Here is an 18661-nt window from a genome sequence, read left to right on the forward strand (position 1 = left end):
CCGCTGTCTTCGGGAGTTCTTGGTCCTTCTAGATGCAGGGCAGTCCTCTGAGGCTTCAGATGTCGCTGGTCCCTGGGGAGAGCGTCGCTGGAGCAGTGTCTTTAGAAGTGGGGAGACAGGCCGGTAGAGCTGGGGCCAAAGCAGTTGGTGTCTCCGTCTTCTCTGCAGGGTTTTTCAGCTTAGCAGTCCTCTTCTTCTTAGGTTGCAGCAATCTGAGTTCCTAGGTTCTGGGGAGCCTTTAAATACTAAATTTAAGGGCGTGTTTAGGTCTGGGGGGTTAGTAGCCAATGGCTACTAGCCCTGATGGTGGGTACACCCTCTTTGTGCCTCCTCCCGAGGGGAGGGGGGCACATTCCTATCCCTATTGGGGGAATCCTCCATCTGCAAGATGGAGGATTTCTAAAAGTCAGTCACCTCAGCTCAGGACACCTTAGGGGCTGTCCTGACTGGCCAGTGACTCCTCCTTGTTTTTCTCATGATCTCCTCCGGCCTTGCCGCCAAAAGTGGGGTCGTGGCTGGAGGGGGCGGGCAACTCCACTAGCTGGAGTGCCCTGGGGTGCTGTAACAAGGGGGGTGAACCTTTGAGGCTCACCGCCAGGTGTTACAGTTCCTGCAGGGGGAGGTGATAAGCATCTCCACCCAGTACAGGCTTTGTTACTAGCCACAGAGTGACAAAGACACTCTCCCTATGTGGCCAGCAACATGTCTGGTGTGTGGCAGGCTGCTAGAACTAGTCAGCCTACACGGATAGTCGGTTAAGGTTTCAGGGGGGCACCTCTAAGGTGCCCTCTGGGGTGTATGTTACAATAAAATGTACACTGGCATCAGTGTGCATTTATTGTGCTAAGAAGTTTGATACCAAACACCCCAGTTTTCAGTGTAGCCATTATGGTGCTGTGGAGTTTGTGCATGACAGACTCCCAGACCATATACCCTTATGGCTACCCTGCACTTACAATGTCTAAGGTTTTGCTTAGACACTGTAGGGGCACAGTGCTCATGCACTTATGCCCTCACCTATGGTATAGTGCACCCTGCCTTAGGGCTGTAAGGCCTGCTAGAGGGGTGACTTATCTATACTGCATAGGCAGTGTGAGGTTGGCATGGCACCCTGAGGGGAGTGCCATGTCGCCTTAGTCGTTTTGTCCTCACTAGCACACACAAGCTGGCAAGCAGTGTGTCTGTGCTGAGTGAGGGGTCCCCAGGGTGGCATAAGATATGCTGCAGCCCTTCGAGACCTTCCCTGGCATCCGGGCCCTTGGTACCAGGGGTACCAGTTACAAGGGACTTACCTGGATGCCAGGGTGTGCCAGTTGTGGAAACAAAAGTACAGGTTAGGGAAAGAACACTGGTGCTGGAGCCTGGTTAGCAGGCCTCAGCACACTTTCAAATCAAAACTTAGCATCAGCAAAGGCAAAAAGTCAGGGGGTAACCATGCCAAGGAGGCATTTCCTTACACAGACTTTCCAATATTCTTTTGTTCTCTCCATAGTCCAGCAAGGCATTGCAGTTGGCCCAGTGAAAGGTTACTTCTGTGTTGTAGAATCTTCATTGATAGCTATAAACCTTGAATGATTCTGTGCTGCCTGTGCGACCCCCGAACAACTTCTTCAATATATGTATTTTAAGAGTCCAGGAAAATATCTGCTTAGTGTTTATCTCTGAAAGTCAATTTCCCATATAAAGTCAGTGTAGATTGTCAGATGTATTTTCCTGGAGAATGCTGGAGGACAATAGCAGTTTGTATATACTCAAAAGAGCCATTGGAAACTTGCAACATTGTCCTAGAAAAGGCTGCCCAGTACTAGGTGCAGCATAGGAAGGTAAGGACAGCCTGATAGGCTAACACTAGGAAGCTTAGAAAAAGGGACATGTGCCTTTAAGGACCCCACAGAGACCCCATCCCAGAATGCACTGTAGTGGCAGGTTGCCTGAGAGTGTTGGTTCTCTTTTTTTCTGCTCCTTCAGGCAGTATTGCAGAACAGCTCTGGTGTTTTTCTTCACCAGAATTTTGATAAACCTTCTCAGAACTTTAAAAGCCTTTTTTTACTTGGCATTTAAGACTTCTTTTGACAAGTACTGCTGATTCTTAAGGAATTCAGAAGCGATTCTTTCAGAATGCCTGTTCTCTTCACAAAATGCCCTTCTTGTGGTAGGAAGAGAGCCTCCTTTTGACGCCCACAAGGTCTGTGTGGTGTTTGTCTCCCAAACATCTTTCTAAGGCCTGTGATAAATGCAGCAACATTTCAGAAAGAACCCTAAAAGACACAGAAGTTATCAGGTGCTGTGGTTGGATGGAAGACATGAAAGCAGACCGGTAAATGAAAATGGAGAGGCCTGTCTCATGCAACTCTCTGGAAAAGCGGCAAAAAACAGGTACGAACTCTCACATAAGGAGATCTAAGGCTGAAAAATCACCCTTTCGGCACCGCCATTCCGACCGATGTCATTCACCAATGTCAAAAACTTTGAGGTCATGGTTGAGAGGTTTAGCACCTACCTGTTCACCTTCAAAGGAAAGCTCCATGTCAACTGCACTTCTCCACTGTCAAAGATTGACGTCAAGGTCCGCAGCAGGACTTCCCTTAACACCAAGAAAGGTTTCAACACTGCTGTCAGGTTTAAGAGCTGTGCCGATCTCACCACTTGATGTCAAGATCCCACCAATTGATGTTGCATTCACATCCCTAGTTGTCGAGTCGAAATCCCAGCTATCAGTGACTAAGACCAAGTCGCACTCTACGTCGAAGCAACACCGTTCTCTGTTTAGGACACCGGCTATAGTTGTGAACATGTACAATGTTGGCGACTCTGCTCTCTACTTCAAGAGTCACTCATATGGAGATTCCACTTCTTATTGGTCAGGTTCATCTCCGCAGTCAGAGACTCCATCTCAAACTATGGGCCTTTCACCAAACCGACCCATAATTCCATTGTCTGGCTCTGTGCAAGTACCTATACAACCTTTACAGTTGTCACCATGAGACAATTCTCTAGAGCAACATCAGTGTCACCTATTCGCAAGTGGAAAGCTTCATGCCCGATAATGAATTGGCCCAGAAAATCCTGGACTCCCTCCACAACATCATGATCAATCTCTCCGGCCACAACTTGTTCGTCATCTTACACTGACGTCTCAGGCTCAATCACCAGCAAGGGTTTCGCCAGTGGGTGATATCCTCCCCTTCCAAGATGCTCTGATGAGATGTGTTTCTAAGCTTAACATTCCAATAGACACTGCTCAGCCAACAGTCTTGGTCATCCTGGAGAACCCTACAGCCTAGAGTGACCCCCCAAGACCTCTTTTGCCACTATTACCAGCAACAGTTAAATCTGTAACACCTAGGCTGTTGAAAAAAAAATACAAACCTCCACAACAGGATTCTGAATTTCTTAAATCTGATCCTAAGCCTGACTCTTATCGTCACAGTGGTGCGAAGAAGGCCGGTCTCGGTTCCAGAAATGACATCTCTACCAGAGTGACAAAGCAAACAGATGGACGCTATCAAAAAGATGTATGGCACAGTATGAACACACTTAGGCAATGCCGATTCAGCTGCACGTTTGGGCAGATACCATTGTGAGATTTGGGAAGTCATGAAATCCTTTATGGATGGCCTATCATCTCACAAGCAGCAAAATTATCTTGATGATTAGTGAGGGCTCTCTAATTGCCAATCAGTCAGTGCTGCGGTGGACTCAGTCAGGCTTTCAGCCACTGCCTTTTCTCATGGCATCTCTCTCCATCATACATTGTGACTAAGATTGTTATCTTTAGAACCAGAAGTACAGTTACAAATTTGTGAACTTACCTTTCTCTGGTTCTTCTCTCTTTGGGCAACATTTTGAAGAAGAAATGCTTCACATGTAGAATGAAACAGGCACTCAAGGCTGTTGGCCTAGAAGGACAGAAAAAGGCCTATAAGCAACAATAAAAGTCCAGGGACTGGACATTCTACTACCATAGGGTTCAAAGCTCTAGATGGCCTTACCAGTATCCCCCAACAATGGCAAAATCAAAGATCTATTCAAAACCGTTATCAGAGACTAAGATCTTCGCTGCAAAAACCCTCACAAACCAAAGGCAACAACTCTTTGAATACTAAACAATGAAAGGTACACACCCCCTCCACAGTTTTCCACTGCTGTGGGGGGAGGGGGGACCTATTTCCTAGACGAGTGGATAAGAATAACAACTGACAGATGGTGTAGTAAGTTGGCTCTGTATGCACTATTTCAAAGTAAGGAATAGTATGCACAGAGTCCAAGGCTTCCCCTTAGAGGTAAGATAGTGGCAAAAAGAGATAATACTAATGCTCTATTTTTTGGTAGTGTGGTCGAGCAGTAGGCTTATCAAAGGAGTAGTGTTAAGCATTTGTTGTACACACACAGGCAATAAATGAGGAACACACACTCGGAGACAATTCCAGGCCAATAGGTTTTTGTATAGAAAAATATATTTTCTTAGTTTATTTTAAGAACCACAGGTTCAAATTTTACATGTAATACTTTAAATGAAAGGTATTGCAGGTAGGTACTTTAGGAACTTTGAATAATCAAAATAGCATATACAGTCTTCACATAAATCACATATAGCTATTTTAAAACTAGACAGTGCAATTTTCAACAGTTCCTGGGGGGATTAAGAGTTTGTTAGTTCTTGCAGGTAAGTAAACCACCTACTGGGTCCAAGGTAGCCCACCGTTGGGGGTTCAGAGCAACCCCAAAGTTACCACACCAGCAGCTCAAGGCCGGTCAGGTGCAGAGGTCAAAGTGGTGCCCAAAACGCATAGGCTTCAATGTAGAAGGGGGTGCCCCGGTTCCAGTCTGCCAGCAGGTAAGTACCCGTGTCTTCGGAGGGCAGACCAGGGGGGTTTTGTAGGGCACCGGGGGGGACACAAGTTAGCACAGAAAGTACACCCTCAGCAGCACAGGGGCGGCCGGGTGCAGTGTGCAAACACGCGTCTGGTTTGTCATTGAAATCAGTGGGAGACCAAGGGGTCTCTTCGGCGATGCAGGCAAGGGGGGGGGGGGGAGTCCTCGGGGTAGCCACCACCTGGGCAAGGGAGAGGGCCTCCTGGGGGTCACTCCTGCACTGGAGTTCCAATCTTTCAGGTCCTGGGGGCTGTGGGTGCAGAGTCTTTTCCAGGCGTCGGGATCTGGGAGTCAGGCAGTCGCGGTCAGGGGGAGCCTTGGGATTCCCTCTGCAGGCGTCGCTGTGGGGGCTCAGGGGGGGCAACTCTGGCTACTCACGGTCTCGTAGTCGCCGGGGAGTCCTCCCTGAAGTGTTGTTTCTCCACAAGTCGAGCCAGGGGCGTCTGGTGCAGAGTAGCAAGTCTCACGCTTCCGGCGGGAAACGCAGTTGTCTTGAAGTTGCTTCTTTAGAAACAAAGTTGCAGTCTTGGGTGAACAGAGCCGCTGTCCTCTGGAGTTTTTTTGGTCCTTCTAGAGCAGGGCAGTCCTCTGAGGATTCAGAGGTCGCTGGTCCTGGGGAGAGCGTTGCTGGAGCAGTGTCTTTAGAAGGGGGAGAGACAGGCCGGTAGAGCTGGGGCCAAAACAGTTGGTGTCTCCGTCTTCTCTGCAGGGTTTTTTAGCTTAGCAGTCCTCTTCTTCTTAGGTTGCAGGAATCTGAGTTCCTAGGTTCAGGGGAGCCCCTAAATACAGAATTTAGGGGTGTGTTTAGGTCAGGGAGGGCAGTAGCCAATGGCTACTAGCCCGGACAGTGGCTACACCCTCTTTGTGCCTCCTCCCAAGGGGAGGGGGTCACATTCCTATCCCTATTGGGGGGATCTTCCATCTGCAAGATGGAGGATTCCTAAAAGTCAGAGTCACTTCAGCTCAGGTTGCCTTAGGGGCTGTCCTGACTGGTCAGTGACTCCTTGTTTTTCTCATTATCTCCTCCGGCCTTGCTGCCAAAAGTGGGGTCGTGGCCGGAGGGGGCGGGCAACTCCACTAGCTGAAATGCCCTGTGGTGCTGTAACAAAGGGGGTGAGCCTTTGAGGCTCACCGCCAGGTGTTACAGCTCCTGCAAGGGGGAGGTGATAAGCATCTCCACCCAGTGCAGGCTTTGTTACTAGCCACAGAGTGATAAAGGCACTCTCCCCATGTGGCCAGCAACATGTCTCGAGTGTGGCAGGCTGCTAAAACCAGTCAGCCTACACAGATAGTTGGTTAAGGTTTCAGGGGGCACCTCTAAGGTGCCCTCTGGGGTGTATGTTACAATAAAATGTACACTGGCATCAGTGTGCATTTATTGTGCTGAGAAGTTTGATACCAAACTTCCCAGTCTTCAGTGTAGCCATTATGGTGCTGTGGAGTTCGTGTTTGACAGACTCCCAGACCATATACCCTGCACTTACAATGTCTAAGGTTTTGCTTAGACACTGTAGGGGCCCAGTGCTCATGCATTGGTGCCCTCACCTATGGTATAGTGCACCCTGCCTTAGGGCTGTAAGGCCTGCTAGAGGGGTGACTTATCTATACGGCATAGGCAGTGTGTTGTTGGCATGGCACCCTGAGGGGAGTGCCATGTCGACTTACTCGTTTTGTCCTCACCAGCACACACAAGCAGTGTGTCTGTGCTGAGTGAGGGGTCCCCAGGGTGGCATAAGATATGCTGCAGCCCTTAGAGACCTTCCCTGGCATCAGGGCCCTTGGTACTATGGGTACCAGTTACAAGGGACTTAACCTGGATGCCAGGGTGTTTCAATTGTGAAAACAAAAGTACAGGTTAGGGAAAGAACACTGGTGCTGGGGCCTGGTTAGCAGGCCTCAGCACACTTTCAAATCAAAACATAGCATCAGCAAAGGCAAAAAGTCAGGGGATAACCATGCCAAGGAGGCATTTCCTTACAGATGGGTCTTAAACATCGTTCACAACTGATATGCACACCACTTCGCAACCACTCCAACATCTGTGCCTCCTCATCAAGTTGCGACAGCTAATTTCCACGATCTCAAACAGGAAACATTTTTTCTATTGCAAAAAGAAGCATTAGAAGAAATTCCATTACATTAGAGGAACCAAGGGGTTTATTCCAGATTTTTTCTTGTCAAATAGAAAAATAAGAACAATTTCAAAAGATACTGGATCTCAGGAGCCTCAACAAATGTATAAAAAGAGAAACATTCTGAATGCTGTCACTGCACATATCATTCCCTCATGTCAGAATGAATGATTGGCTTTTTTGCAGTATATTTACAAGATTTGTTTTGTACTTTCACATTCTAATCATTCACCATCACAGGCAGTTCTGAGATTTGTAGTAGGAATGCACCACTACCAATACGGTGCACTTCATTCAGACTGAAATCAGCCCCTCGCACCTTTTCCAAATGCATGTCAGTGGTAGCGACGCATCTAAGGAAAAAGGTATTTCTGTATATCCATACCTCAATGACTGATTAATAAGAGCAGACTTGATAACCAAGACAAAGAAATGCTATGCCACCTCAGCATCTCTTCTAACTCAGCTGGTAGTGCACATCCACTCAGAAAAGGCAAACTGCACACCAGTACAAAGTCTCTTGTGTCTAGGGGCATATTTAGACACCCCAAAGGAAGAAGTGTTTCCTTTGGAAGAAAAGGTGTTATCAATCCAAACGAAGTGCACACGCATCATACTGCAGAAAAAGCCAACAGTTCGCAAAGAAGCCTCTCTTATAGGATCAGTGGCTTCTTGCAGTGCCATACTTCCAAACATGCGTCTTTATATGAGACCTCTCCAAATGTGTCTAGAGGATCAGTGGTCACCAATTAAGATCACTGGGGAGATCGCATTCGCCTAACAGCTTATCACTCTCTTGGTGGACCAACGCTCAGAATCTTCTGGCAGGAGTTCCCTTTCAGGAAGTAACACCATCTCAATCCATCATAACCGCTGTATCACTGACAGGATGGGGTGCTCATGTGAATCAATTAACTGTTCAAGGTCTCTGGTCTCGAAAGGAACATTCCTATCACATCAGCTTTATGAAACTGAAAGCTGTACACCTAGCTCTCAAAGCTTTTCTTCCGTCTCCAACATCATAAGACCTCATGATTCAAACGGACAACACCACTACAATGTATTATATAAACAAACAAGGCAGAACAAGATCAAGACAATTGTCCCTTGTAGGAAGCTGCCCCTTTATGTGGAATTGGACTACTATGCCTTAGGCTGCAAACACAGGAAGGAGTGCATGACATCTACAAATACACACAATAGTAAATAATTGAGACACATGACTCGAAGGAGATCCACACCAGTTTATAAACATAGCAAGTACCTTTATGTATGTTTAGGCATTACAGAAAAATGATTCAGGTGTGTGCGTTTTTAAATATGAATTCTTTTCACTTTACAAAGAGGGTGCAATTTCTGAGTTCGGCAGAGTTGTCTTATGCGAGGAAAAACAAGTTCTGCAAACAGTTAGAGTACAGCGACTTACAAGACCAATCTCCTGGGCTTGAGGTGAGAAGTTAAATCTCACGAAGTCAGGACTACAATTATCCTCTATCAAAGTACACTTAGCAACTATCACTGCGTATCGCAAGTCACCAACACAGCACTCCTTTTTCAAAATACCAGTAGTCAGACTTTCTTGACGGGCTAAAGAAGGCTTTTCCACCTGCCAGAAGCCCTTCTCTGTGGGAGCTTAACTTGGTATTTTCGAAATTTATGGGTCCCCACTTTGAACTCATCCATAAAGCAACGCTGCAACACATTTCATGGGAAACAGCGTTTTTAGTGGCTCGAAGTTAGTGAGTTACAAGCCCTCTCTGCAGTTGGACATTTCACACTTTTTTCCTTCACAATAGGGTTATTATAAGTACACAACTATTGTTTCTACCTAAGGTGGTATCAGATTTTCATATCAACCAATCTATCACTCTGCTTACTTTTTTTTTCTTAACCCCACCTCCCTAGCGAAAAGGTCTTTACATTCTCTTGACATTAAAATCTTACAATAAATCCACATCTTTTAGAAATTTACGTATATCTTAGCTATGGTCATTTATGGCAAGGTTTAGCAACATCCAAACAATCCCTAGCTAGATGGATTGTGTCTTGCTTTTCCTTTAGCTAGCAAATTGCAAACAAGCCCTTGGAAGGTAAACCCAAGGCCCACTCAACAAGAGGGATGGTTGCAACAGCCTGGATTAGACAAGTACCAGTTCTAGACATCTGTGAAGCAGCCATTTGGAGGTTTGCTTCACACATTCACAAAATACCATTGTCTAGACACTTTCAGTCAAGCAGAGTCTAGATTTGGTGCTGAAACTCTCATAAATGTATTCAAATAATTTGATTGTTCAACTCGAACCTATTTCACTTAAGCTGTAATTTTTGTGGATATTTTAACAGCCGCTGTAAGGAGCTTATGTTTTTAGCATGCTACTCTAGTCAAGGTTTATAACTGTTGTTGAAGATCCTACGATGCAGATGGAAAAGTTACATACCTGTAGAAAGTCCTGCATCGTAGGAATCTTCATTGAAGTCATAAACGCCCTCCCTCCTGTCCGGCTTTCAAGGTTTATTTGTATTCTGTGCATCGTGTAAAAAAAACTCACGAGCAACCTGCCAAAACAGTGCATTCTGGAACAGGGTCTCTCTCAGACCCTTAAAGGTACAGGTCTCTTTTCCTAAGCTTCTCAGAGTTAGCCTGTCAGACTGGCTTTTCCTTCCAATACTGTATTTAGGATTGGGCAGCCTTTTCTATGACCATATGTTGCAGGTGTCCAAAACAAAAATGCCATTTTTAGTACATACAATCTGCTATTCTCCTGCAGCCTTCTCCAGGAAAATACATCTCTGACAGTGTTCACTGACTTTATATGGAAAAGGACTTCCAGTGATGAACACTGCATATATTTTCCTGGACGTTTCACAGATATATATTGAAAGTGTTCCGGGGTCCATGCAGGCAGCACAGAACTAGTCAAGGTTTAGGACTTCAATGCGCATTCCTACAAGCAGAACTGTCTACAGGTATGTAACTTTCCCCTCTTAGGCCTTTCTAATGGATAGTTATAAATGCATATTCCTCCACTTTTGAATTTTGCCAGGCTAGATCCAGAGCTTTTTTTGTTTCTTATTTTTTCTTCTTTCAGGTATTCCCTTGCTCAAAGGCCGGTGGCATAGTTCAGCTGTGTCACTCCATCCTGCACTGGAAGTGACACCATAGCCTTATATCTCCACTGAACACTGTCTATGCCATCTGACACAGAGCCAGTATCTGATCTGATTGAATAGTGTACACATCTCTAAATTGGGACCCTTTTAAGATGGAGAAAAGAGACCATTGCAAAGAAGGGGGAGGCAAGAGGTTCTTTCCTTGTAAATAGATACCAAAACAAACCAAGGTTGGCTCAGACCAAAATGTTCTGCAGGGCCTAACGGGCAAAGTGCCCCTCCCAACAGACCTGGCTATTGAGTCAGTAGTGAATTGTCAAGGTGAAAATTGACACCCACTATGCAGCAGATATGAAATGGCTATATCTAGCCACCCCTATTCCTCAACTTGGAATACTCCCTAGGTGCTAGACTGTATTCAGGAAAGTGTTTCTTCAGCAGTGTTTCTGTGCGCCACCAGGAGCCTCTGTGCTGCTCCACGTTGGCTGTTTGCTGCCCTGGAAGTGATGGAGTGTAGCCACATGTATAACCACCCCTGCTTGCTGGCATCGGTTACTTGTCTTTCCATTTCTATCCCCCACGCGCTTAACTTAAACAACTGTTGGTAACAGTATGCTGAATATTAACTTGGAGCCGATTTACTAGTAAAGAGGCCCCTCTACAGAAGAGGGAAGTGGGAGGGCGGCGAGAAATCTGTAGCTATAGTACCCACCAGAAACAAACTTTTCCCTCCGGCTTTCTGCATTTCCCAGACAAAACATCCTTGTTTAAGTTTCCTTTTTGATGCTTTTGTTTTGATGGTTTGCCACATATATTTACTTCCAAACCATTTGTGATACCTCATTGAGTTCTTAGCCTTGTGTTGACATTTCTGATGTGCACGCTTTTCGAGATGATGTACAGGTGTGCCTTAGGGCTCTTGATGTAGGCATGCCGTGTGAATGAGCTGCAAATACCATTGATATAACCAACCTGTACTTCCCTTTTCCTTCTTCCAGACAATTATGCATCAAGGACCCTGGAAAAAGTCTTAGTATGGTGTTACACCCTACACCCCTATTTTCCCCCATGAGAATCTTTTCCACCAGGGACAAGGCATGGCATAAGGGATGCCAGTTCTTGCTATCCGTTAGGCTACGCTGTGGGAATTATATCTTCCCTAAGCACTACTGTGTTGACAGCCAGGTCTACCGAGGTCACTTTGCTTGCCCAGTTTTAAAGGATTTTTTGGTCTCCGTCCATCCCACATACTCTCCACCCTTTTGGGAGGTTTTGTCTTGGTATGCATTCTAAATGTAAGTATTTATTAGGCTAAGTTACTTGCATTCAGTAACGCTTTTCTTGATAGATATTCTAACTTCAGCTTTCCCACTGTCCTTCCATCTCCTTGTTCTATGGAGTGCCATCAATGCCATCTAAAAAGGTCCCAAGTTAAAGATTTTCACACTATCGCCAACAATTGTTCTACACTCTGTGTCTGAGGGTGTGGAAAGGGAATAAGATAAACTTGTGTCAGTATGCATGGGTTGTACTTGCATGTTGCAACACCGCCTTCTGGCGTATGGACTCATTCTGTTGAAATTTTCCTTATCCAGTCTTGCGCCTGGGGAGTTGAGGAATGTAGAATTTCCTAGCTATCGTAATGGAAAGTGTTAATTCTATTAAGGACACGGAGGTGAGGATTACGCTGTTCTTTCTTCACTTTATTTGCCAGCAGCCATAAAAGAAAACTTGATTTCCCATGAAACTTAGGGAAAGGGATAAACAGCATTAACACATCAGTTCAGCTAATCAGGAGCCAGCATATTCCTTCAAGATCCTCTTTAGACCTTCTTGCCCCCTTTCTTCCTGCGACAAAGGCCACTCAAGTTGCGATTCAGTCCTGTTTAGAAGACTCTGTCCCTATGAAAAAGAAAAACTTGCGAGTACAGTTGTGTCCTGATCTAAGGAAAAAACATTTTGTTTGATCACATGTGTAGCTGTAGATAGACATGCTTTGTATAAGTCCGCTATCTAGTGGTTTGGCTCAAATTGTTAAAAGTTGTTTTTCTTCTAAGAATATCTTCGAGTCACAAGTTTGAGTGACTCCTCTCAGTGATACTGCGAATGGGCATTGAGTACTTTGTTGGATTGTTTTCTTTCCACCGCTGGGTTCGACGTGTTTCCTCTCGCTCCGGTGGATCTCAGTATGGTACTTCTGAACTTTATTCTACCTTTTCTATAGTCAATCAAATTTAGATCGTCTGGGTTGTTTTCACACCATTAGGGGGCGACCTCGCCCTTCTTGGGCCGACTTCGATGTCAGGCTGATGGAATTAATTCAATTTTGATTCTGACCTTAGTGTCACGCCAAATTTCCATACACCGACCAGCATTTGGTGTGCAATCTGTGCCTGTCTCCAGATCAGAGAAGAGACCTTCGACGCCTGTAGATCTTTTAGATCCAAAAAGACACTCCGTAATGTCGGTTAGAGATGGCATCCAAGCCCGCAGATGACACTCAACATCTTCGGAGAGGAGCACATGCAGGAAGAGGTGGGACAGCACACAGCCTTCTCCATTAGAGATTCGGACTCTGATCAAGATTCCAACATCGACAGCCAGTCCATACCACTAGTGCAGTACGTGAGTACATTAGCCCCATCACATCAACCAACAACAGTTAAAAAGACTCCTGCACTGGTCTTCGGTCCTCCACTGCATTCGGGCCATGGTCGGAGCCGAAAAATACATCCGGGTGACCAACCTTCAGGTTCGTCATCGAACATCCAAGACCGAGGTTCATTCGGCACTGTTTAAACGGACTACTACATCTGTCTCGGTATCGAGCCGAAAACCGGAAATTTCCATTTCAGAGCCAAAAAAATCAATATCACTTTCAAAGCCGACATTTTTGGTCAGAGTCAAACATTCGGTATTGAAACCTTTTGGAATAGAAAACCATCAGTAGCAAGCATACCACAGCTACAGAGGAATCATCTACTATCGTCTGTTTTAGAGGTCATTGATGCTAAACAGTGCAAACTTCATATACAGAAGAAAACGGGAAGGATCATTGCTTCTCCTCCGGTAACTACTGTAAGAAAACTGACTTTTCAGGAGACTCTGGATGCTGGGCCTCAACCAAAGACAGTCTCAAATAAAAGAAGAAGGAAAAGGCTACACAGCAACCTCCACATTCTCCTTTCCTTCTTTCTACCCCACCCTCACCAACATATTCTTCAGACATCAGCAGCATCACCACATAGGGATAACCTAAGTGATGTTCAGCAGGATACAGATCCATGGGATCAATGTGATCCTGATTTCATTCTTTCCAATGATCCATATCTTTATCCAGCCAGACCATCTCCACCTGAAGTTACCACTGCCTATAGCCAGGTGATAGCTAAGGCATCTGCGTACCATAATGTTCATCTGCACACAGATCCCATTGAAGAAGGTTTCTTGTTCAGAACATTAACATCTAAGGAGTACAATGCCTCCAGGCATGCTTAGCCAAGCATTTGACATTTTTAAAGAACCCTTTAAGGCTAGGATCATTACACCTAGGGTTGATTAAAAAGGACTAACCTGCAACCTCTGATCCATTCCTTATCAGGACTCAGTTACCACAACTGTGAGTGTGGCAAGAAAACAGGCTAATAGTCTACAGGAGATGCTCCTCAAAGAAAACAAAAAAATAGTTACAGCAGGTAAAAGGGTGGCTTCCCAGGCTGCAAACCACTAGAGGACTGCACATTCCCAAGCACTCCTGGCAAGGTATGATAGGGCCCACTGGGACAAGATGGAAGAGCTTTTACAGTATCTTCAACCCAAACATCAGAAGAGAGGGCAACAAATAGTAACAGAGGGACCAGCTATATTTAATAATGAAATTAAATGTGCTACAGATGCAGCTGATACAGCAGCAAGAGAGGTCAACACTAGCGTGGTCATTAGAAGGCATGCTTGGTTAAGGTGGTCACATTTTAAACCTGAAATACAGCGAGCTGTCTTAATTATGCCCTTAGATAAGGAGCACTTATTCAGACCGGAGGTGGACACCACCACAGGAAAAACTCAGATTCAGAGACCGCTAAGGCTATGGGTGCACAGTACACCACACCTACTAGAGGCACATTTCGTAGGCCACAATTTAGAGGTGGGTTCACACCATTGACTACAGAACCATCCACCTCACAACAGAAACAGGGCTCGCATTTCTACACCAGAGGTTAATTCAGAGGATCTAATAGAGAAAACACTTGCTTCCAGAGGTTCCTCTACCTCAACAAAAACGGTGACCTCTTAAAAATCCCCACTGTGCATACATCTCCTGTGGGAGGAATACTTTATTTTTATCCACAATGGTACATCACTACAGACCAGTGGGTTTTATCAATTATCCAAAATGGCTATTGTCTAGAACTCATCTCCACTCCACCAAACATTCCCCCTCGTTCACACAAACTCTCAAGACCATCTCACTCTTTTGAAGGAGCAGGTGTACAGTCCCTTCTTCTCAAAGGGGCTATAGAATCAGTACCTATATCCCAACAAGGATCAGGAGGTTATTCACACTACTTCCCAAAGGACGGTTCATTAAGACCAATTCTAGATCTCTGGCCAATCAATCTGTAGAGAAAGAGCAGATCCATTGGTCACTCTGCAAGATGTTATTCCCCTACTATGGCAAGGGATTACATCACAGCACTGGATCTCAAGGATGCCTAAATCTACATTGCTATACATCCAGCACACCGCAAATATCTAAGATTTGTCATTGCAGGAAAGCACTACCATTTCAAGGTACTACCAATCGGGGTAACAACAGCACCAAGTATATTCACCAATTGTTAAGCGGTAGTTGCAGCATTCCTAAGAAGACAACACATACATGTGGTCCCACATTTAGAAGATTGGCTAATAAAAGCCAATACAATTCACAAGTGCTAGCCACACACTTGGTACACGGGGTCCGACACACTTCAATTCCTGCCGACAAATACACCTGCAATGGAGATAATGGGCGACCGTGCTGCTCGCTTTGGGTCTAAGGCATAAGTCTTCAAAGTGTTGGGCGCGCCCCCCAGGGGGGGCTCGCACTCCTCCCTGCCATTTCACCTTTCAATGTTGCTGCACATTTTGCAGGCATAAATCTGCAAAATACTTTCGCTTTGCTGCTGCCTTTTGCCTCGTGGTTGCCGAGTTTCACATCGGGTTGCTGGCCTTTGCCATGCTGCTGAAGCCTTCCCCTCCGAGGTTATCCTGGTTTGTAACCTCACGCTACTGACTTTCACTGCAAGAATTTAAACGGGCTGCATTCCTGAAGATTCCGTTCACTGGCAAGCAAGCGTGAAGAGTGTTTTTTTTTTGTTTGTTTTTTTTCTTCTTTATTTTTTTTTTTTTTTTTTTTTTATACTCTTTCTCCTTTCGTCTCAATAATTGTTTCGACAAGGAGAGATTACTGCCACAGTGGCTGACTCTCTTTCTGAAGGAGCAAGGTTGAATCGCGGCATCTGATCAACATCCTGCGATCCTTGGGCAAAACACTTGATTTACCGGTGACTTAGGGACAGAGACTTTTAAAATCATGGGCAAAGTGGGCTGTGACCCTGGGCCCCAGACTTTCAGGGGGCCCCCGATAGAGCCAGCTCTGTTCTGGAGTGAGTCTCCTCCCAATGAGCTTGTATATTTCTTAAACAGATAATATGTTTGATGTGGGTGATGTGTGAGTCTATTACAGACATTTTGCAGACAAATGTGTTTGTCTCATGCAGTATACATAAAAAGGCTTCTTATAGATCAAAACAGGACCTCACATGAGAAACGGGACAGTGTCACAGAGATTATTTTCGGTAACATTGAGCTGTTGCTGCGTTGCAATATTGAAAACATATACCACATTCCTAAATATGAAATGTAAACACATTTAGAATTTAGACAAGTGTGCCTGTGCACTGTCCACTGCTCAGAAATCAAAATCTGTTCCGAGGAGGGTCCCCCAAAATATGTTTGGCCCAGGGCCCCAAAATCCTTAAAATGTCCCTACTTAGGGAGAATGAATTTGACCATGATTAACATCACTGCCTGATATAACAAATGTTATGAAATATGCCATCTGTCATCACTTCTTCCGCAGGGCAGATGGATGTTAGTCTATGGAAGGCGATCTTTCTTATAAGACAATTATGTTTACAAAGGAATGACACCTTGTTAGAGAAGAAGGGGAAATATCCAGTTGAATCACTTCAATCATGTATGTGACTAATGTAGGTGTCCCCAAGCCTTCCTGGCAAATTGTGGATAGCCTCCTACTGGTGACACCTAGCCGTACACATAATCACAGATGTTTAACTTGTGTCAAAAAGCATGCTTTGCTGGAATTCGTTTCCAGATATCGTGTCTGGGGTGAGATAGAGGCATAACAGCATGTGATTCTGAGCAAATCACTTAGTCTCCCTATGCTTACAAAAAATTGATGCATCTCTGTGTAATATAAAAGGTGCTCCTGTAAAGCGCTACAATACCTTTGGGATGTGTTTCGCTATATAAAAATTCTAAAAATATATTAAATTATGAACATTCAGGTTTCTTTGCTGTTGTCTCTTTGAAACGGACAAATTACAAACTGGTTTATTAAAACCCTACTGCAAGTCTTGCCCTTCTGCTCACCATCCTCTGATGTTTCTTTGTTCAATAATCTTACTGATCCAGTTGCCTAAATAGAATTTATGAGTCTGCAACTATCTGTGATGAGTCTGTCTTCCAGATATAGTTAGGGTTTTTATTCATCCAGACCAAATTTTGTGTTTTATGTGAAAAATAAAGCAGGATTGTAATTCTTTTGGTGCAAAATGTTTCTTGGAGACTTTTCATTTGAACTTTGTAATAAACATCTGCCACTTAACCACAGGCACTGCAAAGACTTCAGTTGACTATGAACTCCTATGTTATTTAATATGATTTTCCATATATGTCCTGGACTCTGTGGATGGGAATGGCTGTTGATGCAGGGTACCAGCTTCCAGCATTTTTTGTTGTCAGGTGTGGGTGGGTGAGTGGGTGTGTGGGGGGGGGGGGGGGGCCTCGATGTCTTAAAAAAAAAAGTTTACATGGGGGGCTCAGCCTAAAAAAGTTTGGAGACCTCTGGTCTAAGGTGATGTGCGTGCCAGCCACATTGGAGAAATGCAGTCAGAATTTGTGCCACCAAATTAATGCCAAGGACGCCCAAAACACACCACTGGGATCAAGGAGACTGGAACTCGCCTTGGTCGGTGTCCAATAAGTAATTACCACCATGCAGTGCAGTGAAACCAATTACCCTCGCTGGGGCGTTCAGACTCCAGGCGGCGGGATCCGACACACAGCAATGCTTACCGAAAAACAAACCTGCAACTGAGATAATGGCAGGCAGTACCTCTCTCTTTAGAGCTAACCTGATATGTGCGCAGGCCACAGCAGAGAAAAGAGAAGTGCTGAGGTCCTGAGTGAGGTATCCTCAGCGCCCTCATGCTGTTGGAAGACCGCGCTGCGCAAGAGTCCTGAGACACCTCGCACGGAGGCCGTCCATGCTGCTGGGAAGCGGCAGGGAAATAGAAATGCGCCCGCAAAGGAGCGTATAAGCGTTTGCACTTTGTGGAAGGGAAAAGATGTATTTAGTCACACTATCAAGTAAGCAAACATGAATAAAATTAATGCAGTAATGCGTCTAAGGTACTTAACTGCTGCTGCTGGAGCATCGAAGAAAAGGTGTGGGGGGGGAGGCAAGAAGGTCTACAGAGGCTCTTGAAGGAGTATGCTGGATCGTGATTGGCTGAACTGATGTGTTAATGTTGTTTCTTCCTTTGCCTGAGTGTCACAGGCAGTGAAGTTTTTCTTTTATGATTGTTCTTTATTGGCTGCTGGCAAATAAAGTGAAAAAAGCACAGCGTAATCCTTGCCTTAGAGCCTGATATAAAATCTGCATTTAGAGTTTTCATGAGCGAGTGTCACCGAAGATAAGTAACTTTATATCTTCTTAATTAGGTTAGAACATACCCCTCCCTCTACTTGTCTCCAGTTACCTGTAAGGAAAAATACAGTTGAACACCCATGGTGTAATATCAAATTGTGTGGCATGCAACAAAAGGTATCTGCTTGGAGGAAAACATTGAAAGAATACATCAGCAGTCTTGATGCTCCTTAAGTGTGGTTGCCAAAGGATTGTTGTAACGCCATATTACGTAAGGTAGACATGGTTCCTAGACATGCATCGACTGTCAGTTGAGTGTTATTTTTAAATGACCACTAAACCGTCAACTGCTAAGCAGAAATGTGGATTCTTTATAACAATTCAGTATCTCTTTATAGGCATGACTCATGTACACCCAGAATTTAGCACCAAAATGATTCTGTTAAGGTGTTTCACAAAGCCTTGATTCATTCTTCCCGTGCTACCAATTGCCAGAAGAAGTTCTGTCCTTGACATGTGGAGGCTAGTCTGCAACCAGTGTTAAGTGAACAATATCAAATGTTTTTCTGACATCGCTAAGCCTAGGAGGTCTCGTAATCTGCATCTA

The 18661-nt window shown here is 44.9% G+C and overlaps 1 protein-coding gene across 1 annotated transcript in view; it reads left to right on the forward strand.

Moving 5' to 3' along the window:
• Positions 1-18661, forward strand: part of MTDH (metadherin) — a 282822-nt gene that overhangs the window by 167521 nt on the left and 96640 nt on the right. The gene's annotated exons all lie outside the window — the stretch shown is intronic.

The sequence above is a fragment of the Pleurodeles waltl genome, chromosome 2_2 (genome assembly GCF_031143425.1).
Source record: "Pleurodeles waltl isolate 20211129_DDA chromosome 2_2, aPleWal1.hap1.20221129, whole genome shotgun sequence".
NCBI lineage: Eukaryota > Metazoa > Chordata > Amphibia > Caudata > Salamandridae > Pleurodeles > Pleurodeles waltl.